Source organism: Coregonus lavaretus (genome assembly GCF_964263955.1).
Source record: "Coregonus lavaretus genome assembly, chromosome: 18".
Lineage (NCBI taxonomy): Eukaryota > Metazoa > Chordata > Actinopteri > Salmoniformes > Salmonidae > Coregonus > Coregonus lavaretus.
The window spans coordinates 46134706-46149660 of record NC_140005.1 but is presented as its reverse complement, the minus strand read 5'-3'; positions in this window follow the sequence as shown (position 1 = coordinate 46149660).

Below are 14955 nucleotides of genomic sequence, written 5' to 3'. Positions count from 1 at the left end.
TTTAGCCTCTTGGTATAATGGTTTTGGAATGACGGTCACAGGGACCACAGTTTTAGTCCTGGTCAGAGTACCCCCCTAAATAACTACATTGGTGTCAGTAGTTGGATAGCACCATTGAAAGCCTTTGCTTGGTTACCCCAGACTCCTTGCCCTGATCAAGCGCTACACCACGCCCACCAACGTATGTTTTTTCTCAACAAGGAGTCTGGATCTGACCATGCTTCCTGACCCTATACCAAATGAAAACACATTCGAAGCCATCATGATTGGTTCCAGAAACCGATGGGTTGGGCCAGAACCAGAACACACGTGGGTGAAGCATCATTGGCTTTGATACTGTGATTGGTTAGAGACTATCCAATCGCTGATGACTTTCTTTTAACCACAAACAACGTCACCCAAAACGACTTTCAATTATGGCAGATTTAGACTAGTCTGTAGCAAATGACAGAGCAGCGGAATAATTTAGTGTGAGGCGTCAGGCTATGAAAGCCTGTCCTGGCTGAGGCATAGTTCTGCAATTTTTTATAATTGATGTGCTAGCTGAAATATATAACAGTAAACTACAGTAATCAGATCTACTCTTACTATAATGAATTGCTTAAGCTTATATTCAGCTTGATTTCTACATTTAACTCATATTCCACTACCATACAAATATGTTTAGACAGCTGAAGCAAGCACACACATTTTCTTCAGGAAATGTACAATTTCTAGTTTAATCATATTTATCTTACCTTACAAGGGTTTACTTTTAATGCTGACTAGCATCTATTGAGTTGCAATGTCCCATAAATTGAATTCCCAAATCAACTTGAAGTATCTACAAAACATGTTTTGCAGCCACATAATCGAAAAGGAAGGCTACAGCTAATCTTTTTCCATAAAATTACAGTTCGCGATTCACAGATAATTGTTTTAATTAAAAATGATTAGATTCACCATGATTGAACTGAATCCCAACTACTACAATGCCGTTTAGTCAAAAATAATCATTTAAAATAACCGATTCATATTAATTGTTGTGCTAGAACAATTGGGACTACTCCCGGAAACCTGGCAACAGAGGATTTTTTGTATTTATTATGGATAAATGGACATGGGAGATCTGTGAAGCATTTCAGATAAATGGTGGTCATTAATATGTGATTAAAACTACTGGTATGTGTCCTCGTTTGCAGAAGTGTGTGTGTGTGTGTGTGTGTGTGTGTGTGTGTGTGTGTGTGTGTGTGTGTGCGCGCGCAGGCGTTGGGTCATTTGGCTCAGTTGGTAGAAAATGACGCTTTGAACGCCAGAGTTGTGGGTTTGACTCCCACGGGGGAGTACACAAAATGTATGCACTCACCACTGTAAGTCGCCCTGGACAAGAGTGTCTGCTAAATGACTAAAATGTGAAAATATATGTGTAAGATTCCTCACAAAAACCTAAATCGGTACTGTGAAAGTTCCCAGAACATTCGTTAAGTCGTGGTAAACGTTCTCATAACACAAAAACTGTCCAATCGTGCTGATGATTACATCATGTTTGTATAAAACATTCACCTGATGTTACATGAATGTTCCTAGAACACATTTAATCTGTTCTTTAAAGGTTGTGGGAACAGTCTGGTGGGAACATTGTGGGGACATCACAAAAGATATGTTCCTAAAACACAAAAACTGTCCAGTTGTGCAGATGATTCTACAATTGTTCTTTTAGGGTGAAAAAAACATTCACCTGATGTTACAAGAACGTTCCCAGAACACGTTCTGTCTGTTCTTTAAAGGTTCCCAGAATGTTTCATTAGGTTGTGGGAACAGTCTGGTGGGAACATTGTGGGGACATTACAAAAGATAGGTTCCTAAAACACAAATACTCTCCAGTTGTGCAGATGATTCTACAATGTTTCTTATAGGGTGCACAAAAAAACTCACCTGATGTTACAAGAACGTTCCCAGAACACATTTTGTCTGTTCTTTAAAGGTTCACATAATGTTATTTAGGTGGTGGGAACATTGTGGGGATATGACAAGAGATAGGTTCCCAAAACACTAACTGTCCAGTTATGCTGACGTTCAGATAATGTTTGTATCAGGGTGCACAAAACATTCCTTTGATGTTGCAAGAATGTTGAAAGAACAGCCTTTCTGAGTTATTTAAAGGTTCCCAGAACATGTCATTAGGTTGTGGGAACAGTGTTGGTACATGACAAGAGATAGGTTCCCAAAACACAAAATATGCTCAGTTGTGATGACATTCATACAATGTTTAAGTTAGGTTGCATAGGACATTCCTATAATGTTGTAAGAATGTTGACAGAACACCTGGTCTAAGTTCTTTAAAGGTTCCCAGAACATTTAATTAAGTTATGGGAGATATATGGGATGTTGCAAGAATATTCTTGTGATATTCACAGAGGTTGCACAGAACATTCCCACAATTTTCCACAATTTCCAAATGAGTCAATTTTTATCACATTCATAGCATATTTGTTTTAGGTTTAACATAATATTCCATTGATGTTCACGCAATTTAAATGTTTTCTTGTCTTGGAGGTCCTCTGAATATTTCAAGAACATTTAGAAAATGTTATATTTAAGTTTTACCTAATATTACCACAACATTCTCAGCATGCACATTTGTAGCTCCTTAAAGCATAAGAAAGCAGATTGGAAAACATCCCTGTTATGTTTCTCTCCAAATGTAATGGCAATTCACATTTGAAGGTGATATATTTCATTCATAGGACATTTGAACAGCATTTAATCTTATACATACAACCATCATTTTTAAACTGCATATGTTGACAATCTACACATGTTGGATTTGACCTGGTTTGGTTCCAAAGCCAGGTCTTTTATCCTCTGCTGCACCAGGATAAATATGGGTCCAGCTGTATGCAACACATAAAGATGATGGGTGAAGTGATGGTGAATAACCCATTTACCAGTATATCCCTGAGTTAGTTATGTCTAAGAAGGAAGCATGGAATTCCTGATTGACCATACTGATATGGCTATATACTGAAAAAAGAAGATGTAAGATAACTTCCCTGGTGTCGCAGAGGATTAAAGACCTGGCTTAAGCAGAAGGTATTGCATGTTCAAACCCCACATGTGTAGATGGTCAACATATGAAGTGTAAAATATGTGTTTGTATGATTAAATGCCCTCTGAATTACATTAAAATGCTGTGTGTCTATATCACCTTGTAGTGGGCCTACAATAGTCTTCAAATGCTAATTGCCATTACAGTAAATCTGGAGAGAAACATAATGGGGATGTATTCCTATCTGCTTTAAGGCGCTACACATTTAACTGCTGAGAATGTTGTGGTAATATTAGGTAAAACTTCAAAATAGCATTTTCTAAATCTTGTTGAAATGTTTTGAGGACCTCCAAGACAAGGTAACATTTATATTGTGTGAACGTCAATAGAAAATGATGTTAAAACTAAAACAAATACAGTGCATTTGGAAAGTATTCAGACCCATTGACTTTTTCCACATTTTGTTACGTTACAGCCTTATTCTAAAATGGATAAATACATTATTTTCCTCATCAATCTACACACAATACCCCATAATGACAATGTGAAAAGTTTTCAGAAATGTATGCAAATGTATTACATACAAAAAACAGAAATACATTATTTACATAAGTATTCAGACCCTTTGCTATGAGACTCGAAATTGAGCTCAGGTGCATCTTGTTTCCGTTGATCATCCTTGAGATGTTTCTACAACTTGATTGGAGTCCACATGTGATAAATTCAATTAATTGGTCATGATTCTACGGGGCGGCAGGTAGCTCAGTGGTTAAGAGCATTGTGCCAGTAACCGAGAGGTCGCTGGTTCTAATCCCCGAGCCGACTAGGTGAAAAATCTGTAGATGTGCCCTTGAGCAAGGCACTTAACCCTAATTGCTCCTGTAAATCGCTCTGGATAAGAGCGTCTGCTAAATGACGTAAATGTAATGATTTGGAAAGGCACACACCTGTCTATATAAGGTCCCACAGTTTGACAGTGCATGTCAGAGCAAAAACCATGCCATGAGGTCGAAGGAATTGTCCGTAGAGCTCCGAGACAGGATTGTGTCGAGGCACAGATCCGGGGAAGGGTACCAACAGTGGCCTCCATCATTTTTAAATGGAAGAGGTTTGGAACCACCAAGACTCTTTCTATAGCTGGCCGCCTGGCCAAACTGAGCAATCGGCCTTGGTCAGGGAGGTGACCAAGAACCCAATGGTTTCTCTGACAGATCTTCAGAGTTCCTCTGTGGAGATGGGAGAAACTTCCAGAAGGACAACCATCTCTGCAGCACTCCACCAATCTGGCCTTTATGGTAGAGTTATGGGGTATTGTGTGTAGATTGATGAGGGGAAAAAACTACTTAATCCATTTTAGAATAAGGCTGTAAAGTAACAAAATGTGGAAAAATTAAAGGGGTCTGAATACTTTCCGAATACACTGTATGCTATGAATGTCATAAAAGCTGACTAATTTGGAAATTGTAGAACATTATGCAACATTGTGGGAATGTTATGTGCAACCTTTGTGAATATCACAAGAATATTCTTGCAACATAAAGGGAATGTCCTCTGCAACTTAAACATTGTATGAATGTCATCACAACTGAGCATATTTTGTGTTTTGGGAATCCATCTCTTTTAATGTATCCACACTGTTCCCACAACCTAATTAAATGTTCTGGGAACCTTTAAAGAACTCAGAAAGGCTGTTCCGTCAACATTCTTGGAACATCAAAGGAATAAGTTTTGCACCCTGATAAAAACATTATCTGAATGTCAGCACAACTGTTCCCACAACCTAAAACATTCTGTTAACCTTTAAAGAACAGACAAAATGTGTTCTGGGATCGTTCTTGTAACATCGGTGAGTCTTTTTTTTTGCACCCTAAAAGAAACATTGTATAATCATCTGTAAAAAACGGACAGTTTTTGTGTTTTGGGAACATATTTTTTGTGATGTCTCCATCATTTTCTCACCCTACTGTTCCCACAACCTAATGAAACATTCTGGGAGCCTTTATAGAACAGACAAAATGTGTTCTGGGAATGTTCTTGCAGCATCAGGCAAATGTTTTATTCAAACATTGTATAATCATCAGCATGAATGTACAGATTTTATGTTATGACAACATTTGCCACAACCTAAGGAGGTTGGAGGGCCGAGCACACCCCCATTCACTTCGATGGGGCTGTAGTGGAGCGGTGTCCACATCACTAAGGACCTATCATGGTCCAAAAACACCGACATAGTTGTGAAGAGGGCACGACAACGCCTCTTCCCCGTCAGGAAGCTGAAATGGTTTGGCATGGCCCCTCAGATCTTCAAAAACATATATGGCTGCACTATTGAGAGCACCTTGACTGGCTGCATCACCGCTTGGTATGGCAACTACTTGGCATCCGACCGTAAGGTGCTACAGAGTGTAGTGCGTACGGCCCAGTACATCACTGGGGCCGAGCTCCCTGCCATCCAGGACCTCTATACCAGGTTGTGTCAAGGATGGCACTAAAAATTGTCAAAGACTCCAGCCACCCAAGTAATAGACTGTTCTCTCTACTACTGCACGGCAAGCGGTACCGGTGTGCCAAGTCTGAGACCAAAAGGATCCTGAAAAGCATCTACCCCCAACCCATAAGACTGCTGAACAGTTAATCAAATGCCTACCTTGACTATTTGCATTGACCCCCTTTTTATTTGCACTGACTCTCTTGCACTGGCTCTATGCACACTCACTGGACTCTACCCACACACTCACACATACTACACTGACACTCCAACACACACACACACACACACACACACACACACACACACACACACACACACACACACACACACACACACACACACACACACACACACACACACACACACTACAAACGCTCACATACACAAAACACAAACACACACATACATATTGACGCGACATACACACACACTCACACATAGACACACTTTCACACTCTTTCACATTCTTCTTATTTGCTGCTGCTACTCTGTTTATTATCTATCCTGATTGCCTAGAGAGGGAGGCTCCACACCGCTCTCTCACTTGAGTATCTTACCTAGTTATTTTCTGATGATCTCATTTAGTTATTTTGTAGCTTTGGCAACAATGTGTGTGTTTCTTATACGTGTTCACTCCTCACCCTGTAGGCTTTATAGATGCTCCCCACCCCTTGGTTGGAAACCTTCTAATTTAGTATACCCTGCACGCACAACCCATGTGGAATTCCAGGTCTCTTGCAATGTTTCGAACTGCCGATCTGCGGTCAAGAACGGGAGTTCATCTCAGCCCATGCTGCCCTTCAGTCCATTGACTTTTTGGCCCTGACAGAGACATGGGTCACCCCAGAGAACACTGCTACTCCAGCTGCTCTCTCTTCATCTGACTAAGTTTTCTCTCATAGTCTGAGAGCATCTGGTCGTCGCGGTGGGGGCACAGGTCTACTCATTTCTCCTAAGTGGAGATTTTCTGTTTTCTCCCTCTCTCACCTGTCCCTCTCCTCATTTTAATTTCATGCTGTCACCGTCACTTGTCCAATCAAGCTTAACATTGTTGTCATCTATCGCCCACCAGGTGCCCTTGGAGAGTTCATCAATGAGCTTGACACCTTGATAAGCTCATTTCCTGACAATTGCTCACCGCTCTTCTTACTTGGCGACTTCATCCTCCCAACGTCTGCCTTCGATTATTTTCATTCCAACTCTCTCTTTCCCCTCCTTGCCTCTTTTGACCTCACCCTTCCCCAATCCCCTCCAACTCACAAGGCAGGCAATACGCTTTACCTCATCTTTACAGTCGGCTGTTCGCCTACTAATCTCACTGCAACCCCCCTCCAGGTCTCTGATCACTACTTTGTTTCCTTTTCTGTCTCCCTTTCCTCCAACCCTAGCCACTCAGCACCTACCCAGATGGTCATGCACCATCGCAATCTTCACTCTCTCACTACTCTCTTCTCTTCTATCCTATCATATCTCCATTCTGCTAAATTGTTCTTCCTCCTGTCTCCTGATTATGCCTCTTCGGCCCTACTCTCCTCCCTTTATGCATCCTATGACTCACACTGTCTCTTTTCCTCCCGGCCAGCTCGGCCCTCCCATCCTGCTCAATGGCTGAGTGACTCATTGCGAGCTTACGGAACAAGGCTGCAGGCAGCTGAGAGAAAATGGAGGAAAACTAAACTTCCGGAGGACCCATCATTCTTTCATTCCCTCCTCTCTACCTTCTCTTCCTCTGTATCTGATGCTAAAGCCACTTTCTATCACTCTAAATATAAAGATTCTGCCTCTAACCCTAGGAACCTCTTTTCCACCTTTTCCTCTCTCCTTAATCCTCCACCCCTCTTCCTCCCTCTCTGCGGACAACTTTGTCAACCACTTTGAAAATAATTTTGACAACATCCGCTCCTCATTCACTCAGCCTATTGAGTCCACTGGTCCCACCCACACAGAACTACCTGTACGCCTTGACCTCTTTCTCTGCTCTCTCTCCAGATGAAATACTGTGACTAGTGAGATCTGGCCGCCCGACAACCTGCCCGCTCGACCCCATCCCCTCCTCCCTTCTCATTCTCCTAGTTCTACCTGCTGCCTTCGACACCGCAAACCATTAGATCCTCCTCTCCATCCTCTCAGGGCTGGGCGTCTCAGGCTCTGCACACTCTTGGATTACATCCTACCTGGTACGCCACTCCTACCAGGTGACATGGAAAGGATCTGTGTCAGCACCACATACTCTCACTACTGGTGTCCCTCAGGGCTCGGTTCTAGGCCCTCTGCTCTTTTCTCTATACACCGTCACTCGGCTCTATCATGTCCTCACATGGTCTCTCCTATCATTGCTATGCGGAGGACACTCAAGTACTTTTCTCCTCCCCCTCTTCTGACACCCAGTTGGCGACAAGCATCTCTGCGTGCCTGGCAGATATCTCAACTTGGATGTCGGCCCACCATCTCAAGCTCAACCTCGACAAGACTGAGCTGCTCTTCCTCCTGAGGAAGGCCTGCCCGCTCAAAGACCTCTCCATCACGTTTGAAAACTCAGCAATGTTGCCCTCCCAGAGTGTAAATAACCTTGGTGTGGCCCTGGACAACACCATATCGTTCTCTACTAACATCAAAGCAGTGACTCGCTCCTGCAGGTTCATGCTCTACAACATCTGTAGAGTATGACCCTACCTCACAAGGGAAGCGGTGCAGGTCCTAATCCAGGCACTTGTAATCTCCCAGAGGGACTACTACAACTCGCTGTTGGCTAGGCTCCCTGCTTGTGCCATCAAACCCCTGCAACTTATCCATAACGCTACAGCCCGCCTGGTTTTCAACCTTCCCAAATTCTCCCATGTCACCAAGCTCCTCCGCATACTCCACTGGCTTCCAGTCGAAGCTCGCATCCACTCCAAGACCATGGTGCTTGCCTACGGAGCAGCAAGAGGAACTGCCCATCCCTACCTTCAGGCTATGCTCAAACCCTACACCCCAACCTGAGCACTCTGTTCTGCCACCTCTGGTCTCTTGGCGCCCGCTCAGCCTAGTCCAAGATCTTTTTTGTCTTGGCACCCCAATGGAGGAACCAGCTTCCCCCTGAAGCTAGGACAGCAGAGCCCCTGCCCATCTTTCAAAAGCACCTGAAACCCTACCTCTTCAGGGTATCTTAAATAATCCCCCTCCTCACCTCGACCCCCCCCCCCCCCCCCATTTTTTTTTTTTATAATAATGACTGACCCAACACTGGCACTTTTTTTTAACTAGGCAAGTCAGTTAAGAACAAATTATTATTTACAATGACGGCCTACCCCGGCCAAACCCAGACGACGCTGGGCCAATTGTGTACCGCCCTATGGGACTCCCAATCACAGCTGGATTATGATATAGCCTGGAATTGAAACAGGGTCTGTAGTGACGCCTCTAGCACTGAGATGCAGTGCCTTAGACCGCAGCGCCATGACTTTGCTGATAGCTACACAACCATTAAAAAGTTTGGGGTCACTTAGAAATTTCTTTCTTTTCGAAAGAAAAGCAATTTTTTTGTCCATTAAAATAACATAAAATTGATCAAAAATACAGTCTAGACATTGTTAAATTTGTAAATGGCTATTGTAGCTGGAAACTGCTGATTTTTTATGGAATATCTACATAGGCGTAGAGGCCCATTATCAGCAACCATCAGTCCTGTGTTCCAATGGCACGTTGTGTTTGCTAATCCAAGTTTATCATTTTAAAAGGCTAATTGATCATTAGAAAACCTTTTTGCAATTATGTTAGCACAGCTGAAAACTGTTGTGCTGATTAAAGAAGCAATGAAGCTGGCCTTCTTGAGTATCTGGATCATCAGCAATTGTGGCGGCCAAACCCTCCCCTACCTTGGACCAATTGTGCGCCACCCATGGGTCTCCCGGTCGCGGCTGGCTGCGACAGAGCCTGGACTCGAACCAGGATCTCTAGTGGCACAGCTAGCACTGTGATGCAGTGCCTTAGACCAGTGCGCCACTCGGGAGTATTCTATGCAAGAAATTGCCAAGAAACTGAAGATCTCGTACAACGCTGTGTACTACTCCCTTCACAGAACAGTGCAAACTGGCTCTAACCAGAATAGAAAGAGGAGTGGGAGGCCCCGGTGCACAACTGAGCAAGAGGACAAATACATTAGAGTGTCTTGTTTGAGAAACAGACACCTCACAGGTCCTCAACTGGCAGCTTAATTAAATAGTACCCTGCAAAACACCAGTCTCAACGGCAACAGTGAAGAGGCGACTCCGGGATGCTGACCTTCTAGGCAGAGTTGCAAAGAAAAAGCCATATCTGAGACTTAATCTTTTCTTTTTATTGGCCAGTCTGAGATATTGCTTTTTCTTTGCAACTCTGCCAAGAAGGTCAGCAGATATTCCATTAAAAATCTGCACTTTCCAGCTACAATAGCCATTTACAACATTAACAATGTTTACACTGTATTTCTGAATCAATTTGATGTTATTTTAATGGACAAAATATTGCTTTTCTTTCAAAAACAAGGACATTTCTAAGTGACCCCAAACTTTTGAACGGTAGTGTACTTTATTGAGAAAAAGTGTACTTACTATGCCTGTGATATGTGGTTGTCCCACCTAGCTAACTTAAGATGAATGCACTAACTAATAAGTGTCTGCTAAATGACTAAAATTACATTTTTGTCATTTAGCAGACGCTCTTATCCAGAGCGTCTTACAGGAGCAAGTAGGGTTAAGTGCCTTGCTCAAGGGCACATCGACAGATTTTTCATTAGAACCAGCAACCTTTCGGTTACGCTCTTAACCACTAAGCTACCTGCTGCCCAGTCCTTAAAATGTCAAATGTTGTCACTTTTATCCCTACCTACATGTACTTACAGTGCCTTCATAAAGTATTAATACGCCTTGACTTATTCCACATTTTATTGTGTTACAGCCCGAATTCAAAATTGATTAAATATATTTTTTCCTCTCCCATCAACACACAATAACCCATAATGACAAAGTGAAAACATGTATTTCGAAATGTTTGCAAATGTATTCCACACATGGATTGTGCAACATTTGTCCATTATTCTTTTCAAAATTCTTCAAGCTCTGTCGAATTGGTTGCTGATCATTGCCAAACAACCAGGTCTTGCCATAGATTTTCAAGTAGATTTATGTTAAAACTGTAACTCGACTTATCAGGAACATTCACTGTCTTCTTGCTAAGCAACTCCAGTGTAGATTTGGCTTTGTGTTTTAGGTTATTGTCCTGCTGAAAGGTGAATTCATCTCCCAGTGTCTGGTGGAAAGCAGACTTTTGCTTGTGCTTAGCTCCATTCCATTTATTTTTTGTCCTGAAAAACTCCCCAGTCCTTAACGATTACAAGCATACCCATAACATGATGCGGCCTCCACTATCCTTTAAAATATGTAGAGTGATACTCAGTAATGTGTTGTAGTAGAATTTGTAAATATTTCGAAAACATAATTCCACTTTGACATTGGGTGTTGTGTGTACGCCAGTGACAACACATCTCAATTCAATCAATTAAAAATTCAGGCTGTAACACAACAAAATGTGGAAAAAGTCAAGGGGTGTGAATACTACCTCGTACCCCAGCACATTGACTCGGTACCGGTACTACTTGTGTATAGTCTCGTTATTGTTATTTTATTGTGTTACTATTTCCTTTTTATCTTTTAGTAACTTTTTCATACTTTTTAAGTCGGCATTGTTGGGAAAGGGCACATAAGTAAGCATTTTGTATTCGGCGCATGTGACAAGTACAGTACTGTTTGATTTGATTCTAAGGATATTTCATTTAAACATTTAGGGGGGCAGGGGGGGGGAATGTGTAGCAAAAACATTATTGAAACGTTTTGGCGATGTTATCATCCTAATGTTGGTTTAAACCCTAACTAAAACTTAATGGGAATCTTAGCTAATGCTCTGGGAATGTTTCCGGTTTGCTGGGATGGCTATAAAACCCATAGAGGGTTACACTTTATTTTATAGTCTGCTATGTACATGCTATTAACTTTACATGATAACATGTTACATTACATGTTAGTGTCATTGGGATTCATTGAAACATGCATTTCATACCAGTTAGTACCAGGGACAGTAGTTAACACTTTGGTTTAATTACTTCAGTTCAGGGAAAGCACCAGAACATAATCCTTCTTACCACACTCTTTCCTAGTAAATAGCAAGTGAAAACCAGCTGAAACATGCCTGAAATTAAGTGTCACCAACACAGAACCAGGTAGTTATCAATTTGGTTGAATTACTTTAGGGAAAGTAACATTTCCTTTGCAAATACCAGCTGAAACAAGTCTGAAAAATAGCATCACCAACACTTGACACTTGAACAGCCAATCCTCTCTACCCTCTGAGCCCTTTCCAACTTCCCAGAGCGCTATATAGGTAGCATTTAGCACATGGGCCCAGATGCATGTCGCATTGCAAACCAATTACAGGTCTGATGTGATTAGCCCTGCCACTGTAACGCTTCCCAGATTATCCCAACGCCACAGACACAAGATACAGGCGGCAGAAGCACGACGACGATGACAGCCACCGCTAGCATCCTGTCAGCTCCCACTTCCTTAATATTCAGCAGCTGGCCCGGGGAGCGCCGACTCACAAGGACCCTATTTATTTATTCACTTAAGTAACCATACACGATCTTCAAGGTAAATAGATTAAAAGGGAAGCGCGTTGCTCTCATAGCCGATAAACAACCAAATGTTCCGCGACACAAAGACTACTCCATGGCTATTCTGAAAGTTCTAATAGAGGAGTCGAATAATGGAACACCCAGTACTAGCCATGGTAGGGATCGTAATAATAAAACACATTTATAGTATTTAATTAAGGGATAAGATGGCATTAGAAGAAAGGATAATTGGCAAAATAATACATCTTCATATATAACTAATTAGAACACAAAAGTACTCAATCAACATAGTGGAGATAAAAACAGAGCAAACAGAAGACATAGAATGCACAGTATGTGTGGATGTATTGTGATGGAAGGTGTGGTGTGTGTTTTTGTGCTTGGAAAATTGTGGTGTTAAGTGAGTGAGAAAGGAAATGTTTGCATATCCCAGAACCAATGTTTGTCTGTGAGCAGGGGTTGTGAGAGAGAGCTTTCAATTTTGTGAATATGAGGGATATACATTTTAAAATAAAGTATATATCTAATTTATTTTTTATTGTCCTGTCATGATGGAACGGTCCCCAACCCTATATCCTAGACACCCACCTGAGCGAACCATACACCAAAGAGAAGTCCCCATCTGTTTCATGGCCCTGATGTAAGTTGCCTATATGCAGCCAAAACAGAAAGATAAATGCGGTCAGAGACCTACTAGAGCAGCACCACCCCCTCAAGATTCTGAGCCTGCCTGGCAGGGTTGGTCCTACAAAGCCAGAGCCCCCAGATGGGAGAGCATAATATACAAGGAAATTCTCAAAGCTGCTAATGAGAACCTTGACGACCTTGTACCTAGCCGGTGGGGATTCCGGTGGGGTACCCCCACCCAGGTAGTGGCAGTGCTGAAAACACTGACTGCAGTAAGCCATGGGGAGGGGGTCACACTCAGACAATCAGAGAGGGGGCATATTATTGTGGCCCTGGTGGCAGAAAATAATCAAAGGTCTGACTGCACAGAGATGCTTGGGGAAATGGTTACAACAGGGGACCAGAGTGTGTGTGTTTCAGGGGCAGGGGGTGGATCTGATCTCCATCACCTAGAACTTGACATAGTTTAAACAAATCTACATTTTATGTAAATTTTTGTTCAATCTTGCATGCTTTCTCAAACAGCTGTAACTGTATATGCATTCGTAAATCAGGTCCTTTCTTGAGTTGGGCTCTGGGATGTAACAACTGTTCAGCATCTGAGTTTATGGTTGATTGTGGAGGAAAGGGGTTGAGTGTGTAAGAGTGTGTGTGTGTGTGTGCAGGTGTGTGTGTGTGTGTGTGTGTGTGTGTGTGAATCCCACATCTGTTGCAATGGGGTAAGGATGTTAGGGAGAATATAGGATGAATCACAATAATTGTTTGCTAAAATAATAATTGCTTGACATAAATGTAATGTAATGCAATGGCAATCCGGGTTATAGATAACAATCCTTTGCATGAACTGCTAACATTATTATGCATATTTATTGATAATGATGGAAATTAAGATATGCAAGATATTTGAAAATATGAACATTTTTAATAGCTATATATAAAGCAAATTGAGATGAGAGCATTGGAAATGCTTTTGGCGGTTGACCTGCTTCTCATTATGGCAAATGGTGAAATTAGTATAGCCAGTTATAATTGTAATGGCTTAGCAGAAAATAAGAAAATAAGAACTGTATTTACCCGGCTCAAAGAGAAGGAATATAATATCTATTGTTTACAGGAAACTCATTCAACAATTATAGATGAAGTTGAGTGGGAAAAGGACTGGGGAGGCAAAATATACTTCTCCCATGGGTAAAGAAACTCAAAAGGGGTGATGATATTAATTAACAGTAATTTTGATTAGAATGTGCAAATTGTCCAAACAGATCTGCAAGGTAGATGGATGATTTTAAATATGTTATTGGACCATAAACAGATATGGCTCATTAACCTTTACGGACCAAATAATTATGATCCACGCTTCTTTGAAAATATATATAATAAATGATCAACGCTGCAAGCAATACAAGACTATATTATTATGGTGGGAGACTATAATACTGTTTTAAATAGCACAATGGACCGTAAAGGAAATCACACTACAAACTATTACCGTCATGCTCTTAAGGAAATCATGAATGTCATGGATACATTAGAACTAGTGGATACAGTGGGGAAAACAAGTATTTAGTCAGCCAGCAATTGTGCAAGTTCTCCCACTTAAAAAGATGAGAGAGGCCTGTAATTTTCATCATAGGTACACGTCAACTATGACAGACAAATTGAGATTTTCTTTTTCCAGAAAATCACATTGTAGGATTTTTAATGAATTTATTTGCAAATTATGGGGGAAAATAAGTATTTGGTCACCTACAAACAAGCAAGATTTCTGGCTCTCACAGACCTGTAACTTCTTCTTTAAGAGGCTCCTCTGTCCTCCACTCGTTACCTGTATTAATGGCACCTGTTTGAACTTGTTATCAGTAAAAAAAGACACCTGTCCACAACCTCAAACAGTCACACTCCAAACTCCACTATGGCCAAGACCAAAGAGCTGTCAAAGGACACCAGAAACAAAATTGTAGACCTGCATCAGGCTGGGAAGACTGAATCTGCAATAGGTAAGCAGCTTGGTTTGAAGAAATCAACTGTGGGAGCAATTATTAGGAAATGGAAGACATACAAGACCACTGATAATCTCCCTCGATCTGGGGCTCCACGCAAGATCTCACCCCGTGGGGTCAAAATGATCACAAGAACGGTGAGCAAAAATCCCAGAACCAC